This window comes from Pristiophorus japonicus, unplaced genomic scaffold, assembly GCF_044704955.1.
Source record: "Pristiophorus japonicus isolate sPriJap1 unplaced genomic scaffold, sPriJap1.hap1 HAP1_SCAFFOLD_207, whole genome shotgun sequence".
Classification (NCBI taxonomy): domain Eukaryota; kingdom Metazoa; phylum Chordata; class Chondrichthyes; family Pristiophoridae; genus Pristiophorus; species Pristiophorus japonicus.
Window position 1 is genome coordinate 534,452 of NW_027251767.1, and position 16,520 is coordinate 550,971.

General features: G+C 49.5%; 12 non-coding genes across 12 annotated transcripts; all 12 read left to right on the top strand.

Annotated features, from left to right (window-relative positions):
- Positions 1-228: 228 nt before the first annotated feature.
- Positions 229-301, top strand: trnam-cau (transfer RNA methionine (anticodon CAU)). The gene has a single exon. It is a non-coding gene; the product is annotated as a tRNA-Met (tRNA).
- Positions 302-1,528: 1,227 nt separating this feature from the next.
- trnam-cau (transfer RNA methionine (anticodon CAU)) lies at positions 1,529-1,601 on the top strand. The gene has a single exon. It is a non-coding gene; the product is annotated as a tRNA-Met (tRNA).
- Positions 1,602-2,799: 1,198 nt separating this feature from the next.
- trnam-cau (transfer RNA methionine (anticodon CAU)) lies at positions 2,800-2,872 on the top strand. Its single transcript has one exon. It is a non-coding gene; the product is annotated as a tRNA-Met (tRNA).
- A 2,497-nt stretch (positions 2,873-5,369) lies between these two features.
- trnam-cau (transfer RNA methionine (anticodon CAU)) lies at positions 5,370-5,442 on the top strand. The gene has a single exon. It is a non-coding gene; the product is annotated as a tRNA-Met (tRNA).
- Positions 5,443-6,668: 1,226 nt separating this feature from the next.
- On the top strand, positions 6,669-6,741 carry trnam-cau (transfer RNA methionine (anticodon CAU)). The gene has a single exon. It is a non-coding gene; the product is annotated as a tRNA-Met (tRNA).
- A 1,230-nt stretch (positions 6,742-7,971) lies between these two features.
- On the top strand, positions 7,972-8,044 carry trnam-cau (transfer RNA methionine (anticodon CAU)). The gene has a single exon. It is a non-coding gene; the product is annotated as a tRNA-Met (tRNA).
- Positions 8,045-9,274: 1,230 nt separating this feature from the next.
- trnam-cau (transfer RNA methionine (anticodon CAU)) lies at positions 9,275-9,347 on the top strand. Its single transcript has one exon. It is a non-coding gene; the product is annotated as a tRNA-Met (tRNA).
- Positions 9,348-10,577: 1,230 nt separating this feature from the next.
- trnam-cau (transfer RNA methionine (anticodon CAU)) lies at positions 10,578-10,650 on the top strand. The gene has a single exon. It is a non-coding gene; the product is annotated as a tRNA-Met (tRNA).
- A 1,230-nt stretch (positions 10,651-11,880) lies between these two features.
- On the top strand, positions 11,881-11,953 carry trnam-cau (transfer RNA methionine (anticodon CAU)). The gene has a single exon. It is a non-coding gene; the product is annotated as a tRNA-Met (tRNA).
- A 1,230-nt stretch (positions 11,954-13,183) lies between these two features.
- trnam-cau (transfer RNA methionine (anticodon CAU)) lies at positions 13,184-13,256 on the top strand. Its single transcript has one exon. It is a non-coding gene; the product is annotated as a tRNA-Met (tRNA).
- A 1,230-nt stretch (positions 13,257-14,486) lies between these two features.
- On the top strand, positions 14,487-14,559 carry trnam-cau (transfer RNA methionine (anticodon CAU)). The gene has a single exon. It is a non-coding gene; the product is annotated as a tRNA-Met (tRNA).
- A 1,195-nt stretch (positions 14,560-15,754) lies between these two features.
- Positions 15,755-15,827, top strand: trnam-cau (transfer RNA methionine (anticodon CAU)). The gene has a single exon. It is a non-coding gene; the product is annotated as a tRNA-Met (tRNA).
- The last annotated feature ends 693 nt before the right edge of the window (positions 15,828-16,520 follow it).

The window sequence follows — 16,520 nt, forward strand, 5'->3', positions numbered from 1 at the left end:
TGCCGCATGCCTTTTAATGCTGCTCGTCCTGTGTACTTGCTGATGTCGCAGCTATTTTTCACAGCCTGGGCCAGCGGCGCAATGGATAACGCATCTGACTACGGATTAGAAGATTGCATGTTCGGCTCCTGCCTGGCTCGAGCATTATGGCAATCTTTGCATTCTGGCTTTGAATGCCACGTAAGCGAACATAGTTGGTCACACTCTTCAGTTACTAACCAGGCAAGTGCCTTCTTAGCGCAGTAGGCAGCGCGTCAGTCTCATAATCTGAAAGTCCTGAGTTCAATCCTCAGAGAAGGCATTAATACTTGCATAGACTTTTTTCCTTCTTTCATTTCAGCTGCATTCATGCAAAAATCAGGAAGTTTTGCTGCGATAGCACATCAAAGGATTTGATGTCCCTCAGCCTGCGGTGACCTTCAGAAGCAGATGGGCTCACACCACACCTGACACAACTCTTGTTTCTGAACAATTACCCGAGCCAAAAGAATAGTGGTGAATGCAGGTATTGATCCCGCTAACTCTCACATGCAAAGCAAGCGCTCTACCATTTGAGCTAATTCCCCATTGATATCTAGCATTAGCTCCCAGTTTGCATCTGACTAGCCCCTTATCACTTGCCTCCTCGCTGTTCCACGACCAGCAGAAATCTCTTGCTTCAGGTTGGCCTGCTCCCTGAACACTTTCAATGCTTTGCTCCGATCGACGTTACTGAGCAATAGCAGGCGAGCAAGGGCAGGACTGGAAGCCATGGATATGGTGAAAGACGCCGAGAAGAGCTCGAGCCTGCGCAAGGGAAGCGAGTTGAGCGCAACGTCGCAGCCGCCACGAGCGTGAGGGAGCAGGCGAGAGCCCTGTCTGACTGATGGACAAATGACTTCTATTGCCTGAGGCTTTGCCTGAAAGAAAGTGCAATTGCCTGAGGCTTTGCCTGAAAGAAAGTGCAATTGCCTGAGGCTTTGCCTGAAAGAAAATGCTGGCTCTTTACATGCATTGCTGCTCAAAGGCACTCCCTGCTGACACACACATGCAAGTGCTCAAGCAAAACGGTGAAGGCACTGTCCTGTGCCTCAGCTGCAACATGTTCAGCTGTAAACTGCTCATATTAAGAACTCTGCCTTCAGCGAATTGCGACTTACCACACACATACTTACTTCAAAAGAATGCTCACTGCTTCAAGCCGGAGTGCAACCAACCACCTAAGGACGACTTTGCTTTGCTTTGTTTTCTACTGCACTGCTCCGCTCCCCACCTGTCAATCGAAGGGAAGCGGCAGAGGTGCCTATCTTTGCTGATTGTCTGCCGCATGCCTTTTAATGCTGCTCGTCCTGTGTACTTGCTGATGTCGCAGCTATTTTTCACAGCCTGGGCCAGCGGCGCAATGGATAACGCATCTGACTACGGATTAGAAGATTGCATGTTCGGCTCCTACCTGGCTCGAGCATTTTGGCAATCTTTGCATTCTGGCTTTGAATGCCACGTAAGCGAACATAGTTGGTCACACTCTTCAGTTACTAACCAGGCAAGTGCCTTCTTAGCGCAGTAGGCAGCGTGTCAGTCTCATAATCTGAAGGTCCTGAGTTCAATCCTCAGAGAAGGCATTAATACTTGCATAGACTTTTCTCCTTCTTTCATTTCAGCTGCATTCATGCAAAAATCAGGAAGTTTTGCTGCGATAGCACATCAAAGGATTTGATGTCCCTCAGCCTGCGGTGACCTTCAGAAGCAGATGGGCTCACACCACACCTGACACAACTCTTGTTTCTGAACAATTACCCGAGCCAAAAGAATAGTGGTGAATGCAGGTATTGATCCCGCTAACTCTCACATACAAAGCAAGCACTCTACCATTTGAGCTAATTCCCCATTGATGGCTGGCATTCGCTCCCAGTTTGCATCTGACGAGCCCCTTATCACTTGCCTCCTCGCTGTTCCACGACCAGCAGAAATCTCTTGCTTCAGGTTGGCCTGCTCCCTGAACACTTTCAATGCTTTGCTCCGATCGACGTTACTGAGCAATAGCAGGCGAGCAAGGGCAGGACTGGAAGCCATGGATATGGTGAAAGACGCCGAGAAGAGCTCGAGCCTGCGCAAGGGAAGCGAGTTGAGCGCAACGTCGCAGCCGCCACGAGCGTGAGGGAGCAGGCGAGAGCCCTGTCTGACTGATGGACAAATGACTTCAATTGCCTGAGGCTTTGCCTGAAAGAAAGTGCAATTGCCTGAGGCTTTGCCTGATAGAAAATGCTGGCTCTTTACATGCATTGCTGCTCAAAGGCACTCCCTGCTGACACACACATGCAAGTGTTCAAGCAAAACGGTGAAGGCACTGTCCTGTGCCTCAGCTGCAACATGTTCAGCTGTAAACTGCTCATCATATTAAGAACTCTGCCTTCAGCGAATTGCGACTTACCACACACATACTTACTTCAAAAGAATGCTCACTGCTTCAAGCCGGAGTGCAACCAACCACCTAAGGACGACTTTGCTTTGCTTTGTTTTCTACTGCACTGCTCCGCTCCCCACCTGTCAATCGAAGGGAAGCGGCAGAGGTGCCTATCTTTGCTGATTGTCTGCCGCATGCCTTTTAATGCTGCTCGTCCTGTGTACTTGCTGATGTCGCAGCTATTTTTCACAGCCTGGGCCAGCGGCGCAATGGATCACGCATCTGACTACGGATTAGAAGATTGCATGTTCGGCTCCTACCTGGCTCGAGCATTTTGGCAATCTTTGCATTCTGGCTTTGAATGCCACGTAAGCGAACATAGTTGGTCACACTCTTCAGTTACTAACCAGGCAAGTGCCTTCTTAGCGCAGTAGGCAGCGTGTCAGTCTCATAATCTGAAGGTCCTGAGTTCAATCCTCAGAGAAGGCATTAATACTTGCATAGACTTTTCTCCTTCTTTCATTTCAGCTGCATTCATGCAAAAATCAGGAAGTTTTGCTGCGATAGCACATCAAAGGATTTGATGTCCCTCAGCCTGCGGTGACCTTCAGAAGCAGATGGGCTCACACCACACCTGACACAACTCTTGTTTCTGAACAATTACCCGAGCCAAAAGAATAGTGGTGAATGCAGGTATTGATCCCGCTAACTCTCACATGCAAAGCAAGCGCTCTACCATTTGAGCTAATTCCCCATTGATGTCTGGCATTAGCTCCCAGTTTGCATCTGACTAGCCCTTATCACTTGCCTCCTCGCTGTTCCACGACCAGCAGAAATCTCTTGCTTCAGGTTGGCCTGCTCCCTGAACACTTTCAATGCTTTGCTCCAATCGACGTTACTGAGCAATAGCAGGCGAGCAAGGGCAGGACTGGAAGCCATGGATATGGTGAAAGACGCCGAGAAGAGCTCGAGCCTGCGCAAGGGAAGCGAGTTGAGCGCAACGTCGCAGCCGCCACGAGCGTGAGGGAGCAGGCGAGAGCCCTGTCTGACTGATGGACAAATGACTTCTATTGCCTGAGGCTTTGCCTGAAAGAAAGTGCAATTGCCTGAGGCTTTGCCTGAAAGAAAGTGCAATTGCCTGAGGCTTTGCCTGAAAGAAAATGCTGGCTCTTTACATGCATTGCTGCTCAAAGGCACTCCCTGCTGACACACACATGCAAGTGCTCAAGCAAAACGGTGAAGGCACTGTCCTGTGCCTCAGCTGCAACATGTTCAGCTGTAAACTGCTCATCATATTAAGAACTCTGCCTTCAGCGAATTGCGACTTACCACACACATACTTACTTCAAAAGAATGCTCACTGCTTCAAGCCGGAGTGCAACCAACCACCTAAGGACGACTTTGCTTTGCTTTGTTTTCTACTGCACTGCTCCGCTCCCCACCTGTCAATCGAAGGGAAGCGGCAGAGGTGCCTATCTTTGCTGATTGTCTGCCGCATGCCTTTTAATGCTGCTCGTCCTGTGTACTTGCTGATGTCGCAGCTATTTTTCACAGCCTGGGCCAGCGGCGCAATGGATCACGCATCTGACTACGGATTAGAAGATTGCATGTTCGGCTCCTACATGGCTCGAGCATTTTGGCAATCTTTGCATTCTGGCTTTGAATGCCACGTAAGCGAACATAGTTGGTCACACTCTTCAGTTACTAACCAGGCAAGTTCCTTCTTAGCGCAGTAGGCAGCGTGTCAGTCTCATAATCTGAAGGTCCTGAGTTCAATCCTGAGAGAAGGCATTAATACTTGCATAGACTTTTCTCCTTCTTTCATTTCAGCTGCATTCATGCAAAAATCAGGAAGTTTTGCTGCGATAGCACATCAAAGGATTTGATGTCCCTCAGCCTGCGGTGACCTTCAGAAGCAGATGGGCTCACACCACACCTGACACAACTCTTGTTTCTGAGCAATTACCCGAGCCAAAAGAATAGTGGTGAATGCAGGTATTGATCCCACTAACTCTCACATGCAAAGCAAGCGCTCCACCATTTGAGCTAATTCCCCATTTATGTCTGGCATTATCTCCCAGTTTGCATCTGACTAGCCCCTTATCACTTGCCTCCTCGCTGTTCCACGACCAGCAGAAATCTCTTGCTTCAGGTTGGCCTGCTCCCTGAACACTTTCAATGCTTTGCTCCGATCGACGTTACTGAGCAATAGCAGGCGAGCAAGGGCAGGACTGGAAGCCATGGATATGGTGAAAGACGCCGAGAAGAGCTCGAGCCTGCGCAAGGGAAGCGAGTTGAGCGCAACGTCGCAGCCGCCACGAGCGTGAGGGAGCAGGCGAGAGCCCTGTCTGACTGATGGACAAATGACTTCTATTGCCTGAGGCTTTGCCTGAAAGAAAGTGCAATTGTCTGAGGCTTTGCCTGAAAGAAAATGCTGGCTCTTTACATGCATTGCTGCTCAAAGGCACTCCCTGCTGACACACACATGCAAGTGCTCAAGCAAAACGGTGAAGGCACTGTCCTGTGCCTCAGCTGCAACATGTTCAGCTGTAAACTGCTCATATTAAGAACTCTGCCTTCAGCGAATTGCGACTTACCACACACATACTTACTTCAAAAGAATGCTCACTGCTTCAAGCCGGAGTGCAACCAACCACCTAAGGACGACTTTGCTTTGCTTTGTTTTCTACTGCACTGCTCCGCTCCCCACCTGTCAATCGAAGGGAAGCGGCAGAGGTGCCTATCTTTGCTGATTGTCTGCCGCATGCCTTTTAATGCTGCTCGTCCTGTGTACTTGCTGATGTCGCAGCTATTTTTCACAGCCTGGGCCAGCGGCGCAATGGATCACGCATCTGACTACGGATTAGAAGATTGCATGTTCGGCTCCTACCTGGCTCGAGCATTTTGGCAATCTTTGCATTCTGGCTTTGAATGCCACGTAAGCGAACATAGTTGGTCACACTCTTCAGTTACTAACCAGGCAAGTGCCTTCTTAGCGCAGTAGGCAGCGTGTCAGTCTCATAATCTGAAGGTCCTGAGTTCAATCCTCAGAGAAGGCATTAATACTTGCATAGACTTTTCTCCTTCTTTCATTTCAGCTGCATTCATGCAAAAATCAGGAAGTTTTGCTGCGATAGCACATCAAAGGATTTGATGTCCCTCAGCCTGCGGTGACCTTCAGAAGCAGATGGGCTCACACCACACCTGACACAACTCTTGTTTCTGAACAATTACCCGAGCCAAAAGAATAGTGGTGAATGCAGGTATTGATCCCGCTAACTCTCACATGCAAAGCAAGCGCTCTACCATTTGAGCTAATTCCCCATTGATGTCTGGCATTAGCTCCCAGTTTGCATCTGACTAGCCCTTATCACTTGCCTCCTCGCTGTTCCACGACCAGCAGAAATCTCTTGCTTCAGGTTGGCCTGCTCCCTGAACACTTTCAATGCTTTGCTCCAATCGACGTTACTGAGCAATAGCAGGCGAGCAAGGGCAGGACTGGAAGCCATGGATATGGTGAAAGACGCCGAGAAGAGCTCGAGCCTGCGCAAGGGAAGCGAGTTGAGCGCAACGTCGCAGCCGCCACGAGCGTGAGGGAGCAGGCGAGAGCCCTGTCTGACTGATGGACAAATGACTTCTATTGCCTGAGGCTTTGCCTGAAAGAAAGTGCAATTGCCTGAGGCTTTGCCTGAAAGAAAGTGCAATTGCCTGAGGCTTTGCCTGAAAGAAAATGCTGGCTCTTTACATGCATTGCTGCTCAAAGGCACTCCCTGCTGACACACACATGCAAGTGCTCAAGCAAAACGGTGAAGGCACTGTCCTGTGCCTCAGCTGCAACATGTTCAGCTGTAAACTGCTCATATTAAGAACTCTGCCTTCAGCGAATTGCGACTTACCACACACATACTTACTTCAAAAGAATGCTCACTGCTTCAAGCCGGAGTGCAACCAACCACCTAAGGACGACTTTGCTTTGCTTTGTTTTCTACTGCACTGCTCCGCTCCCCACCTGTCAATCGAAGGGAAGCGGCAGAGGTGCCTATCTTTGCTGATTGTCTGCCGCATGCCTTTTAATGCTGCTCGTCCTGTGTACTTGCTGATGTCGCAGCTATTTTTCACAGCCTGGGCCAGCGGCGCAATGGATAACGCATCTGACTACGGATTAGAAGATTGCATGTTCGGCTCCTACCTGGCTCGAGCATTTTGGCAATCTTTGCATTCTGGCTTTGAATGCCACGTAAGCGAACATAGTTGGTCACACTCTTCAGTTACTAACCAGGCAAGTGCCTTCTTAGCGCAGTAGGCAGCGTGTCAGTCTCATAATCTGAAGGTCCTGAGTTCAATCATCAGAGAAGGCATTAATACTTGCATAGACTTTTCTCCTTCTTTCATTTCAGCTGCATTCATGCAAAAATCAGGAAGTTTTGCTGCGATAGCACATCAAAGGATTTGATGTCCCTCAGCCTGCGGTGACCTTCAGAAGCAGATGGGCTCACACCACACCTGACACAACTCTTGTTTCTGAACAATTACCCGAGCCAAAAGAATAGTGGTGAATGCAGGTATTGATCCCGCTAACTCTCACATACAAAGCAAGCACTCTACCATTTGAGCTAATTCCCCATTGATGGCTGGCATTAGCTCCCAGTTTGCATCTGACGAGCCCCTTATCACTTGCCTCCTCGCTGTTCCACGACCAGCAGAAATCTCTTGCTTCAGGTTGGCCTGCTCCCTGAACACTTTCAATGCTTTGCTCCGATCGACGTTACTGAGCAATAGCAGGCGAGCAAGGGCAGGACTGGAAGCCATGGATATGGTGAAAGACGCCGAGAAGAGCTCGAGCCTGCGCAAGGGAAGCGAGTTGAGCGCAACGTCGCAGCCGCCACGAGCGTGAGGGAGCAGGCGAGAGCCCTGTCTGACTGATGGACAAATGACTTCTATTGCCTGAGGCTTTGCCTGAAAGAAAGTGCAATTGCCTGAGGCTTTGCCTGAAAGAAAGTGCAATTGCCTGAGGCTTTGCCTGAAAGAAAATGCTGGCTCTTTACATGCATTGCTTCTCAAAGGCACTCCCTGCTGACACACACATGCAAGTGTTCAAGCAAAACGGTGAAGGCACTGTCCTGTGCCTCAGCTGCAACATGTTCAGCTGTAAACTGCTCATCATATTAAGAACTCTGCCTTCAGCGAATTGCGACTTACCACACACATACTTACTTCAAAAGAATGCTCACTGCTTCAAGCCGGAGTGCAACCAACCACCTAAGGACGACTTTGCTTTGCTTTGTTTTCTACTGCACTGCTCCGCTCCCCACCTGTCAATCGAAGGGAAGCGGCAGAGGTGCCTATCTTTGCTGATTGTCTGCCGCATGCCTTTTAATGCTGCTCGTCCTGTGTACTTGCTGATGTCGCAGCTATTTTTCACAGCCTGGGCCAGCGGCGCAATGGATAACGCATCTGACTACGGATTAGAAGATTGCATGTTCGGCTCCTACCTGGCTCGAGCATTTTGGCAATCTTTGCATTCTGGCTTTGAATGCCACGTAAGCGAACATAGTTGGTCACACTCTTCAGTTACTAACCAGGCAAGTGCCTTCTTAGCGCAGTAGGCAGCGTGTCAGTCTCATAATCTGAAGGTCCTGAGTTCAATCATCAGAGAAGGCATTAATACTTGCATAGACTTTTCTCCTTCTTTCATTTCAGCTGCATTCATGCAAAAATCAGGAAGTTTTGCTGCGATAGCACATCAAAGGATTTGATGTCCCTCAGCCTGCGGTGACCTTCAGAAGCAGATGGGCTCACACCACACCTGACACAACTCTTGTTTCTGAACAATTACCCGAGCCAAAAGAATAGTGGTGAATGCAGGTATTGATCCCGCTAACTCTCACATACAAAGCAAGCACTCTACCATTTGAGCTAATTCCCCATTGATGGCTGGCATTAGCTCCCAGTTTGCATCTGACGAGCCCCTTATCACTTGCCTCCTCGCTGTTCCACGACCAGCAGAAATCTCTTGCTTCAGGTTGGCCTGCTCCCTGAACACTTTCAATGCTTTGCTCCGATCGACGTTACTGAGCAATAGCAGGCGAGCAAGGGCAGGACTGGAAGCCATGGATATGGTGAAAGACGCCGAGAAGAGCTCGAGCCTGCGCAAGGGAAGCGAGTTGAGCGCAACGTCGCAGCCGCCACGAGCGTGAGGGAGCAGGCGAGAGCCCTGTCTGACTGATGGACAAATGACTTCTATTGCCTGAGGCTTTGCCTGAAAGAAAGTGCAATTGCCTGAGGCTTTGCCTGAAAGAAAGTGCAATTGCCTGAGGCTTTGCCTGAAAGAAAATGCTGGCTCTTTACATGCATTGCTTCTCAAAGGCACTCCCTGCTGACACACACATGCAAGTGTTCAAGCAAAACGGTGAAGGCACTGTCCTGTGCCTCAGCTGCAACATGTTCAGCTGTAAACTGCTCATCATATTAAGAACTCTGCCTTCAGCGAATTGCGACTTACCACACACATACTTACTTCAAAAGAATGCTCACTGCTTCAAGCCGGAGTGCAACCAACCACCTAAGGACGACTTTGCTTTGCTTTGTTTTCTACTGCACTGCTCCGCTCCCCACCTGTCAATCGAAGGGAAGCGGCAGAGGTGCCTATCTTTGCTGATTGTCTGCCGCATGCCTTTTAATGCTGCTCGTCCTGTGTACTTGCTGATGTCGCAGCTATTTTTCACAGCCTGGGCCAGCGGCGCAATGGATAACGCATCTGACTACGGATTAGAAGATTGCATGTTCGGCTCCTACCTGGCTCGAGCATTTTGGCAATCTTTGCATTCTGGCTTTGAATGCCACGTAAGCGAACATAGTTGGTCACACTCTTCAGTTACTAACCAGGCAAGTGCCTTCTTAGCGCAGTAGGCAGCGTGTCAGTCTCATAATCTGAAGGTCCTGAGTTCAATCATCAGAGAAGGCATTAATACTTGCATAGACTTTTCTCCTTCTTTCATTTCAGCTGCATTCATGCAAAAATCAGGAAGTTTTGCTGCGATAGCACATCAAAGGATTTGATGTCCCTCAGCCTGCGGTGACCTTCAGAAGCAGATGGGCTCACACCACACCTGACACAACTCTTGTTTCTGAACAATTACCCGAGCCAAAAGAATAGTGGTGAATGCAGGTATTGATCCCGCTAACTCTCACATACAAAGCAAGCACTCTACCATTTGAGCTAATTCCCCATTGATGGCTGGCATTAGCTCCCAGTTTGCATCTGACGAGCCCCTTATCACTTGCCTCCTCGCTGTTCCACGACCAGCAGAAATCTCTTGCTTCAGGTTGGCCTGCTCCCTGAACACTTTCAATGCTTTGCTCCGATCGACGTTACTGAGCAATAGCAGGCGAGCAAGGGCAGGACTGGAAGCCATGGATATGGTGAAAGACGCCGAGAAGAGCTCGAGCCTGCGCAAGGGAAGCGAGTTGAGCGCAACGTCGCAGCCGCCACGAGCGTGAGGGAGCAGGCGAGAGCCCTGTCTGACTGATGGACAAATGACTTCTATTGCCTGAGGCTTTGCCTGAAAGAAAGTGCAATTGCCTGAGGCTTTGCCTGAAAGAAAGTGCAATTGCCTGAGGCTTTGCCTGAAAGAAAATGCTGGCTCTTTACATGCATTGCTTCTCAAAGGCACTCCCTGCTGACACACACATGCAAGTGTTCAAGCAAAACGGTGAAGGCACTGTCCTGTGCCTCAGCTGCAACATGTTCAGCTGTAAACTGCTCATCATATTAAGAACTCTGCCTTCAGCGAATTGCGACTTACCACACACATACTTACTTCAAAAGAATGCTCACTGCTTCAAGCCGGAGTGCAACCAACCACCTAAGGACGACTTTGCTTTGCTTTGTTTTCTACTGCACTGCTCCGCTCCCCACCTGTCAATCGAAGGGAAGCGGCAGAGGTGCCTATCTTTGCTGATTGTCTGCCGCATGCCTTTTAATGCTGCTCGTCCTGTGTACTTGCTGATGTCGCAGCTATTTTTCACAGCCTGGGCCAGCGGCGCAATGGATAACGCATCTGACTACGGATTAGAAGATTGCATGTTCGGCTCCTACCTGGCTCGAGCATTTTGGCAATCTTTGCATTCTGGCTTTGAATGCCACGTAAGCGAACATAGTTGGTCACACTCTTCAGTTACTAACCAGGCAAGTGCCTTCTTAGCGCAGTAGGCAGCGTGTCAGTCTCATAATCTGAAGGTCCTGAGTTCAATCATCAGAGAAGGCATTAATACTTGCATAGACTTTTCTCCTTCTTTCATTTCAGCTGCATTCATGCAAAAATCAGGAAGTTTTGCTGCGATAGCACATCAAAGGATTTGATGTCCCTCAGCCTGCGGTGACCTTCAGAAGCAGATGGGCTCACACCACACCTGACACAACTCTTGTTTCTGAACAATTACCCGAGCCAAAAGAATAGTGGTGAATGCAGGTATTGATCCCGCTAACTCTCACATACAAAGCAAGCACTCTACCATTTGAGCTAATTCCCCATTGATGGCTGGCATTAGCTCCCAGTTTGCATCTGACGAGCCCCTTATCACTTGCCTCCTCGCTGTTCCACGACCAGCAGAAATCTCTTGCTTCAGGTTGGCCTGCTCCCTGAACACTTTCAATGCTTTGCTCCGATCGACGTTACTGAGCAATAGCAGGCGAGCAAGGGCAGGACTGGAAGCCATGGATATGGTGAAAGACGCCGAGAAGAGCTCGAGCCTGCGCAAGGGAAGCGAGTTGAGCGCAACGTCGCAGCCGCCACGAGCGTGAGGGAGCAGGCGAGAGCCCTGTCTGACTGATGGACAAATGACTTCTATTGCCTGAGGCTTTGCCTGAAAGAAAGTGCAATTGCCTGAGGCTTTGCCTGAAAGAAAGTGCAATTGCCTGAGGCTTTGCCTGAAAGAAAATGCTGGCTCTTTACATGCATTGCTTCTCAAAGGCACTCCCTGCTGACACACACATGCAAGTGTTCAAGCAAAACGGTGAAGGCACTGTCCTGTGCCTCAGCTGCAACATGTTCAGCTGTAAACTGCTCATCATATTAAGAACTCTGCCTTCAGCGAATTGCGACTTACCACACACATACTTACTTCAAAAGAATGCTCACTGCTTCAAGCCGGAGTGCAACCAACCACCTAAGGACGACTTTGCTTTGCTTTGTTTTCTACTGCACTGCTCCGCTCCCCACCTGTCAATCGAAGGGAAGCGGCAGAGGTGCCTATCTTTGCTGATTGTCTGCCGCATGCCTTTTAATGCTGCTCGTCCTGTGTACTTGCTGATGTCGCAGCTATTTTTCACAGCCTGGGCCAGCGGCGCAATGGATAACGCATCTGACTACGGATTAGAAGATTGCATGTTCGGCTCCTACCTGGCTCGAGCATTTTGGCAATCTTTGCATTCTGGCTTTGAATGCCACGTAAGCGAACATAGTTGGTCACACTCTTCAGTTACTAACCAGGCAAGTGCCTTCTTAGCGCAGTAGGCAGCGTGTCAGTCTCATAATCTGAAGGTCCTGAGTTCAATCATCAGAGAAGGCATTAATACTTGCATAGACTTTTCTCCTTCTTTCATTTCAGCTGCATTCATGCAAAAATCAGGAAGTTTTGCTGCGATAGCACATCAAAGGATTTGATGTCCCTCAGCCTGCGGTGACCTTCAGAAGCAGATGGGCTCACACCACACCTGACACAACTCTTGTTTCTGAACAATTACCCGAGCCAAAAGAATAGTGGTGAATGCAGGTATTGATCCCGCTAACTCTCACATACAAAGCAAGCACTCTACCATTTGAGCTAATTCCCCATTGATGGCTGGCATTAGCTCCCAGTTTGCATCTGACGAGCCCCTTATCACTTGCCTCCTCGCTGTTCCACGACCAGCAGAAATCTCTTGCTTCAGGTTGGCCTGCTCCCTGAACACTTTCAATGCTTTGCTCCGATCGACGTTACTGAGCAATAGCAGGCGAGCAAGGGCAGGACTGGAAGCCATGGATATGGTGAAAGACGCCGAGAAGAGCTCGAGCCTGCGCAAGGGAAGCGAGTTGAGCGCAACGTCGCAGCCGCCACGAGCGTGAGGGAGCAGGCGAGAGCCCTGTCTGACTGATGGACAAATGACTTCTATTGCCTGAGGCTTTGCCTGAAAGAAAGTGCAATTGCCTGAGGCTTTGCCTGAAAGAAAGTGCAATTGCCTGAGGCTTTGCCTGAAAGAAAATGCTGGCTCTTTACATGCATTGCTTCTCAAAGGCACTCCCTGCTGACACACACATGCAAGTGTTCAAGCAAAACGGTGAAGGCACTGTCCTGTGCCTCAGCTGCAACATGTTCAGCTGTAAACTGCTCATCATATTAAGAACTCTGCCTTCAGCGAATTGCGACTTACCACACACATACTTACTTCAAAAGAATGCTCACTGCTTCAAGCCGGAGTGCAACCAACCACCTAAGGACGACTTTGCTTTGCTTTGTTTTCTACTGCACTGCTCCGCTCCCCACCTGTCAATCGAAGGGAAGCGGCAGAGGTGCCTATCTTTGCTGATTGTCTGCCGCATGCCTTTTAATGCTGCTCGTCCTGTGTACTTGCTGATGTCGCAGCTATTTTTCACAGCCTGGGCCAGCGGCGCAATGGATAACGCATCTGACTACGGATTAGAAGATTGCATGTTCGGCTCCTACCTGGCTCGAGCATTTTGGCAATCTTTGCATTCTGGCTTTGAATGCCACGTAAGCGAACATAGTTGGTCACACTCTTCAGTTACTAACCAGGCAAGTGCCTTCTTAGCGCAGTAGGCAGCGTGTCAGTCTCATAATCTGAAGGTCCTGAGTTCAATCATCAGAGAAGGCATTAATACTTGCATAGACTTTTCTCCTTCTTTCATTTCAGCTGCATTCATGCAAAAATCAGGAAGTTTTGCTGCGATAGCACATCAAAGGATTTGATGTCCCTCAGCCTGCGGTGACCTTCAGAAGCAGATGGGCTCACACCACACCTGACACAACTCTTGTTTCTGAACAATTACCCGAGCCAAAAGAATAGTGGTGAATGCAGGTATTGATCCCGCTAACTCTCACATACAAAGCAAGCACTCTACCATTTGAGCTAATTCCCCATTGATGGCTGGCATTAGCTCCCAGTTTGCATCTGACGAGCCCCTTATCACTTGCCTCCTCGCTGTTCCACGACCAGCAGAAATCTCTTGCTTCAGGTTGGCCTGCTCCCTGAACACTTTCAATGCTTTGCTCCGATCGACGTTACTGAGCAATAGCAGGCGAGCAAGGGCAGGACTGGAAGCCATGGATATGGTGAAAGACGCCGAGAAGAGCTCGAGCCTGCGCAAGGGAAGCGAGTTGAGCGCAACGTCGCAGCCGCCACGAGCGTGAGGGAGCAGGCGAGAGCCCTGTCTGACTGATGGACAAATGACTTCTATTGCCTGAGGCTTTGCCTGAAAGAAAGTGCAATTGCCTGAGGCTTTGCCTGAAAGAAAGTGCAATTGCCTGAGGCTTTGCCTGAAAGAAAATGCTGGCTCTTTACATGCATTGCTTCTCAAAGGCACTCCCTGCTGACACACACATGCAAGTGTTCAAGCAAAACGGTGAAGGCACTGTCCTGTGCCTCAGCTGCAACATGTTCAGCTGTAAACTGCTCATCATATTAAGAACTCTGCCTTCAGCGAATTGCGACTTACCACACACATACTTACTTCAAAAGAATGCTCACTGCTTCAAGCCGGAGTGCAACCAACCACCTAAGGACGACTTTGCTTTGCTTTGTTTTCTACTGCACTGCTCCGCTCCCCACCTGTCAATCGAAGGGAAGCGGCAGAGGTGCCTATCTTTGCTGATTGTCTGCCGCATGCCTTTTAATGCTGCTCGTCCTGTGTACTTGCTGATGTCGCAGCTATTTTTCACAGCCTGGGCCAGCGGCGCAATGGATAACGCATCTGACTACGGATTAGAAGATTGCATGTTCGGCTCCTACCTGGCTCGAGCATTTTGGCAATCTTTGCATTCTGGCTTTGAATGCCACGTAAGCGAACATAGTTGGTCACACTCTTCAGTTACTAACCAGGCAAGTGCCTTCTTAGCGCAGTAGGCAGCGCGTCAGTCTCATAATCTGAAGGTCCTGAGTTCAATCCTGAGAGAAGGCATTAATACTTGCATAGACTTTTCTCCTTCTTTCATTTCAGCTGCATTCATGCAAAAATCAGGAAGTTTTGCTGCGATAGCACATCAAAGGATTTGATGTCCCTCAGCCTGCGGTGACCTTCAGAAGCAGATGGGCTCACACCACACCTGACACAACTCTTGTTTCTGAACAATTACCCGAGCCAAAAGAATAGTGGTGAATGCAGGTATTGATCCCACTAACTCTCACATGCAAAGCAAGCGCTCCACCATTTGAGCTAATTCCCCATTTATGTCTGGCATTGTCTCCCAGTTTGCATCTGACGAGCCCCTTATCACTTGCCTCCTCGCTGTTCCACGACCAGCAGAAATCTCTTGCTTCAGGTTGGCCTGCTCCCTGAACACTTTCAATGCTTTGCTCCGATCGACGTTACTGAGCAATAGCAGGCGAGCAAGGGCAGGACTGGAAGCCATGGATATGGTGAAAGACGCCGAGAAGAGCTCGAGCCTGCGCAAGGGAAGCGAGTTGAGCGCAACGTCGCAGCCGCCACGAGCGTGAGGGAGCAGGCGAGAGCCCTGTCTGACTGATGGACAAATGACTTCAATTGCCTGAGGCTTTGCCTGAAAGAAAGTGCAATTGCCTGAGGCTTTGCCTGAAAGAAAATGCTGGCTCTTTACATGCATTGCTGCTCAAAGGCACTCCCTGCTGACACACACATGCAAGTGCTCAAGCAAAACGGTGAAGGCACTGTCCTGTGCCTCAGCTGCAACATGTTCAGCTGTAAACTGCTCATATTAAGAACTCTGCCTTCAGCGAATTGCGACTTACCACACACATACTTACTTCAAAAGAATGCTCACTGCTTCAAGCCGGAGTGCAACCAACCACCTAAGGACGACTTTGCTTTGCTTTGTTTTCTACTGCACTGCTCCGCTCCCCACCTGTCAATCGAAGGGAAGCGGCAGAGGTGCCTATCTTTGCTGATTGTCTGCCGCATGCCTTTTAATGCTGCTCGTCCTGTGTACTTGCTGATGTCGCAGCTATTTTTCACAGCCTGGGCCAGCGGCGCAATGGATAACGCATCTGACTACGGATTAGAAGATTGCATGTTCGGCTCCTACCTGGCTCGAGCATTTTGGCAATCTTTGCATTCTGGCTTTGAATGCCACGTAAGCGAACATAGTTGGTCACACTCTTCAGTTACTAACCAGGCAAGTGCCTTCTTAGCGCAGTAGGCAGCGTGTCAGTCTCATAATCTGAAGGTCCTGAGTTCAATCATCAGAGAAGGCATTAATACTTGCATAGACTTTTCTCCTTCTTTCATTTCAGCTGCATTCATGCAAAAATCAGGAAGTTTTGCTGCGATAGCACATCAAAGGATTTGATGTCCCTCAGCCTGCGGTGACCTTCAGAAGCAGATGGGCTCACACCACACCTGACACAACTCTTGTTTCTGAGCAATTACCCGAGCCAAAAGAATAGTGGTGAATGCAGGTATTGATCCCACTAACTCTCACATGCAAAGCAAGCGCTCCACCATTTGAGCTAATTCCCCATTTATGTCTGGCATTGTCTCCCAGTTTGCATCTGACTAGCCCCTTATCACTTGCCTCCTCGCTGTTCCACGACCAGCAGAAATCTCTTGCTTCAGGTTGGCCTGCTCCCTGAACACTTTCAATGCTTTGCTCCGATCGACGTTACTGAGCAATAGCAGGCGAGCAAGGGCAGGACTGGAAGCCATGGATATGGTGAAAGACGCCGAGAAGAGCTCGAGCCTGCGCAAGGGAAGCGAGTTGAGCGCAACGTCGCAGCCGCCACGAGCGTGAGGGAGCAGGCGAGAGCCCTGTCTGACTGATGGACAAATGACTTCTATTGCCTGAGGCTTTGCCTGAAAGAAAGTGCAATTGCCTGAGGCTTTGCCTGAAAGAAAATGCTGGCTCTTTACATGCATTGCTGCTCAAAGGCACTCCCTGCTGACACACA